Source organism: Arachis ipaensis, chromosome B09 (assembly GCF_000816755.2).
Source record: "Arachis ipaensis cultivar K30076 chromosome B09, Araip1.1, whole genome shotgun sequence".
NCBI classification, from domain to species: domain Eukaryota; kingdom Viridiplantae; phylum Streptophyta; class Magnoliopsida; order Fabales; family Fabaceae; genus Arachis; species Arachis ipaensis.
This window is the reverse complement of record NC_029793.2, coordinates 43452093-43457368: the sequence shown is the minus strand read 5'-3', so window position 1 is coordinate 43457368 and position 5276 is coordinate 43452093.

Below are 5276 nucleotides of genomic sequence, written 5' to 3'. Positions count from 1 at the left end.
GAATCTTTCCATGTAGCTGCGTAAACTTTCCCGATATTCTTGTTTGATTCCTAATAAACTTGGGGCGTGTTTGGTTTTGTCTTTCTGGATAGAGAATCTGGCTAGAAACTTATTGGCCAAGTCGTCAAAGCTTGAGATGGACCTAGGGGGTAGGTTGTCAAACCATCTAATCGCCATTTTGGTTAAGGTAGTCGGGAAGGCTTTGCAGCGGATTGCGTCCAAGGCGTCTGTCAGGTACATTCGACTTCTGAAATTACTGAGGTGATGGCTGGGATCTGTCGTGCCGTCGTATAAAGGCATATCCGGGAGTTTAAAGTCCTTAGGGATTTTGGTCTTCATGATCTCCCTAGTGAATGGATCTTGATCATTACGAGAGCTGTCCTCATGAGTGGATCGATTAGCTTTGGCTATGAGATCGGCTTTGAGTTTTAGAAGTTTATCTTCTAATTCCCGGTGCCACCTTATCTCCCTTTGTAGATCTTTCCCAGCTTCTCGCTGATTTTGGGCTTCTTTTTCAAGTTGTTTTAAACGATCTTGAAGCGTCTTTAGAGCTCCCGAGTTTGGTGAGTTTTTGCCCCCGTTAGATTTCGGGGTATCTTTTAGTGTAGTGTCCGCGTTTTTTTGTGACGTTCTATCTTCTAGATCTGAATCATGGTCGTTGTCATGGTCGTCTGCCATGGTGATGGGATGACTTCCAGATTCCCTGGCAACAGCGCCAATGTTTCGAGGGTTACCTGAAACTGTAGGTCGATCTCGAACGAGATCTTCTGTGTTGATCAGAGATGACGTGTCCGGCTTTGGGTGGAGGCCGGAGCTATCGTATCTGACTTGTTGAGCTTGGCTACACTGCTGATCCTTCGTCACCGGAGGGTGGGGGTATCTGCAAGGGACTCCGATGCTTAAGTTAGCAAGGGTATTAAGCAGGTTTTTAGTACAATCAGAGTATGAGTTATACCTGAGTGCTCCAATGTATTTATAGTAGTGTAGAGTGACCTTTTTAGATAAGATAAGTTAGTTATTTTATCTTATCTTATCTTATCTTTAGGTGAGGTCAGCTTATCTTCAAGGGAGCCACCCTTATCTCTATAGGCTTGGGTCACCTTTGAATTTGGGTCGTGCTCCTCTATTTGGGCCCTTTATTGGGCTTTCCTGGTAGTTTGGTTTGAGAAGAGGTCGGATAGTCGGACTTGAAGAGGTCGGTCGTCTTGTCGCTAAACATCCCGGGTCGGATAGCTCGACCCAGGGTATGAACAGAAATCAAAGAGCAACAGTTCCAAAGTTCCTAAAAGTGTTTAAGATGCTAGAGATCAATATTCCACTGGCTGAAGCTCTGGAACAAATGCCTCTGTATGCAAAATTTCTCAAAGATCTCATCAATAAGAAAAGGAGCTGGAATGAAAAGGAGACAGTAATCCTAACACAAGAATGTAGTGCTGTCATCCAAAGAGGCCTTCCTGTCCTGCACTATAGGCAACAGAACATTGGACAAGGCCCTCTGTGACTTAGGAGCCAGCATCAATTTAATGCCCCTCTCACTAATGAAGAAGCTTGTAATAGGGGAAGTCAAGCCTACCAGGATGTCACTCCAAATGGCTGACAGATCACTCAAGATACCAAATGGAGTTGTAGAAAATTTATTAGTGAAGATTGGAGAGTTCATTTTCCCTGCTGACTTTGTTATCCTGGACATAGAAGAAGAGGGACACAGTTCAATCATATTGGGATGGCCTTTCTTAGTAACAGCAAGAGCCATCATTGATGTGGAGAAAGGAGAGATGACCCTCAGGGTGCATGATGAGAAGATGATCATCAATATCTTCAAGGCCATGCAATATCCTCTAGAGAAGGAAAAGCACATGAGAGTGGAAATGATAGAAGAAGTGGAGGAGGAGCTACTGGAAGATGACTACCAGGGGGAACAAGAAGAGGAAATAGAGGTGGAACAAGAGTTCATAGAAGAGGAAGTGGTAGAAATCTCCTTTGAAAGCAAGGCAGAGGAGAAACCAAAACAAGAGTTAAAGCCTCTCCCCCCTCATCTCAAGTATGTATTTCTTGGAGAAGCAGAGGCCTTACTAGTGATCATAAACTCCTCCTTGAACATAGAAGAAGAAACAAAGCTAATTGAAGTGTTGAAAGCTCACAAGACAGCATTGGGTTGGACAATTGATGATATCAAAGGCATAAGCCCTGCCATTTGTATGCATAAAATTCTATTGGAGGAAGATTCAAGGCCTGTAGTTCAACCACAAAGAAGACTTAACCCAACCATGAAGGAGGTGGTTCAAAAAGAAGTGATAAAGCTATGGAATGCTGGGATAATCTTCCCAATCTCTGACAGCTCATGGGTGAGTCCGGTTCAAGTTGTACCAAAGAAGGAAGGAATGACAGTCATCTCTAATGAGAAGAATGAGTTAATTCCCACCAGGATAGTGACTGGGTGGAGGATGTGCATTGATTATAGAAGACTGAATGATGCTACAAGAAAAGATCATTTTCCTCTCCCATTTATCAACCAAATGCTAGAAAGATTAGCTTGCCATGCCTATTATTGCTTCTTGGATGGGTACTCTGGGTACAACCAAATAGTGGTGGATCTCAAGGATCAAGAAAAGACTTCCTTCACCTGCCCATTTGGAGTTTTCGCTTAAAGAAGGATGCCCTTTGGTCTGTGTAATGCCCCTGTAACATTTCAAAGGTGTATGCTTTCTATCTTTTCTGACATGGTGGAAAAATTTTTAGAAGTATTCATGGATGATTTTTCTGTCTTTGGCAATTCATTTAACACTTGCTTACATCATTTAACTCTTGTTTTGAAAAGATGCCAAGAAACTAATTTGGTATTGAATTGGGAGAAGTGCCATTTCATGGTTCCTGAAGGGATGGTTCTTGGTCATAAGGTTTCAAGCAAGGATATAGAAGTTGACAAAGCAACAATAGAAATCATTGAAAGGCTTCTTATACCTGTTAATGTGAAAGCAGTAAGGAGTTTTCTTGGACATGCTGGTTTTTACAGGAGGTTCATCAAAGATTTTTCAAAAATAGCAAAACCATTGAGTAATTTGCTAATGATTGATAGTCCTTTCATCTTTGATGATAATTGCAAGCATGCCTTTGAAGCTTTAAAGAGAAAACTCATTACAGCACCAATCATCACACCCCTTGATTGGGAATTACCTTTTGAACTTATGTGTGATGCAAGTGACTTTGCAATTGGTGCTCTATTGGGACAAAAAAAGACAAGCTGCATCATGTTATATACTATGCTAGCAAGGTGTTAAATGAGGCACAGAAAAATTACACCACCACTGAGAAAGAGCTCTTGGCAATTGTATATGCATTTGATAAATTTAAACAATACTTGATTGGTTCAAAGGTTATAGTGTATACTGATCATGCTGCTCTCAAGTATCTCATGTCTAAACAGGATTCAAAGCCAAGGCTTATTAGGTGGGTGTTGCTGTTACAAGAATTTGACATTGAAATGAGAGATAGGAAAGGGAATGAAAACCAAGTAGCAGACCACTTATCAAGAATATCACAAGAAACTAATCAAGCTCCACATTCAGTGATGAAAGCTTTCCAGATGAACACCTCTTACAAGTCCAACAAGCTCTATGGTTTGCAGACATTGCAAACTACAAGGTTGGAAGGAAGATTCCCCAAGAATTCACCAAGCAACAAGTGAAGAAGCTGCTCAATGAGGCCAAGAAATTCTTATGGGATGAACCATTCCTATTCAAGAGGTGTCCAGATGGAGTGATTAGGAAATGTGTTCCTGAGAGTGAGATGAGAGACATACTATGGCATTGTCATGGTTAAGCTTATGGTGGACATTTTGGACCAGAAAAAATAGCAGCCAAAGTACTTCAAAGTGGATTTTATTGGCTAACCATCTTCAAGGATACTAGAGAGTTTGTTCATCAATGCAATGAATGCCAAAGAGCTGGAGGATTAACAAAAAGGAATGAGATGCCTCAAAATTACATCTTGGAGGTAGAACTCTTTGATCTTTGGGGAATAGATTTTATGGGCCCCTTTCCACCATCATATTCTTTGAAATACATACTTGTGGCAGTAGAGTACGTCTCAAAGTGGGTGGAAGCCATAGCAACAACCACATGTGATGCACAAATTGTCCTTCAATTCCTTAAGAAGCACATTTTTACTAGGTATGGAGTGCCTAAGGGTCTTGTCAGTGATGGTGGTAGTCATTTTTGCAACCCACAGATAGAGAAACTACTTCACAAATATGGGGTGATGCACAAAGTAGCTACATCATACCATCCACAAACCAATGGCCAAGCAGAGCTTGCAAATAGGGAGTTGAAGAGGATTTTGGAGAAAACAGTGGGGAGTACAAGAAATGATTGGGCCAGGAAATTAGAAGATGCTCTCTAGGCATATAGGACAGCCTTCAAAACTTCTATTGGGAAGTCTCCTTTTCAGTTGTTGTATGGCAAGTCTTGTCACCTTCCTGTAGAGCTTGAGCACAAAGCTTTCTGGGCCACTAAACTCCTCAACCTTGATTCTCAAGCAGCAGGAGAGAAGAGGTTATTGAAATTAAATGAGTTAGATGAGTTTAGACTGGAAGCTTATGAAAATGCTAAGATATACAAGGAAAAAGCTAAAAGATGGCATGACAAAAAGATGTCAAAGAAGGAGTTCAAACCAGGACAGCAAGTACTCTTGTATAATTCAAGACTCAAAGTTTTCCCTGGCAAACTCAAGTCTAAATGGACTGGTCCCTACTTGATGACAAAGGTTCTTCCTTATGGAAGCCTTGAACTGCTAGATGAAGCAACAAAGAACAATTTCACAGCAAATGGTCACAGGACAAAGCATTACTTGGGAAGCCATTGGAACAAAGAGGAGGAGATTCAAAAATTTAGCTGAGCAAGAATGAAGGATGTCAAGCTAGTGACATTAAAAGAGCGCTTATTGGGAGGCAACTCAACCAAAGGTAGTTTTCTTATCCTAACTATTTCAATAAGAAGGCTAAGAAGTTTTATCTGCATTGCAAGGAGCTAAGTTTGGTGTTACACACCAAAACAATTTAAGGGTGAATGAAGGATGCTAAGTTTGGTGTTCTACCAAAAATCTCATTTAAAAACACAATTCAAACCTTTGCATAACTGGTTACTAGCTCCAAGCAATTAGGAAAACCACTAAACCAATGTCTGTTTTCTAGTTTTAGCTGTATCACTTTCAACAAAAGCACAAAGTTTCATGTAATTGATGCAACATAGACAGTAGCAAGGGACTAAGTTTGGTGTTCC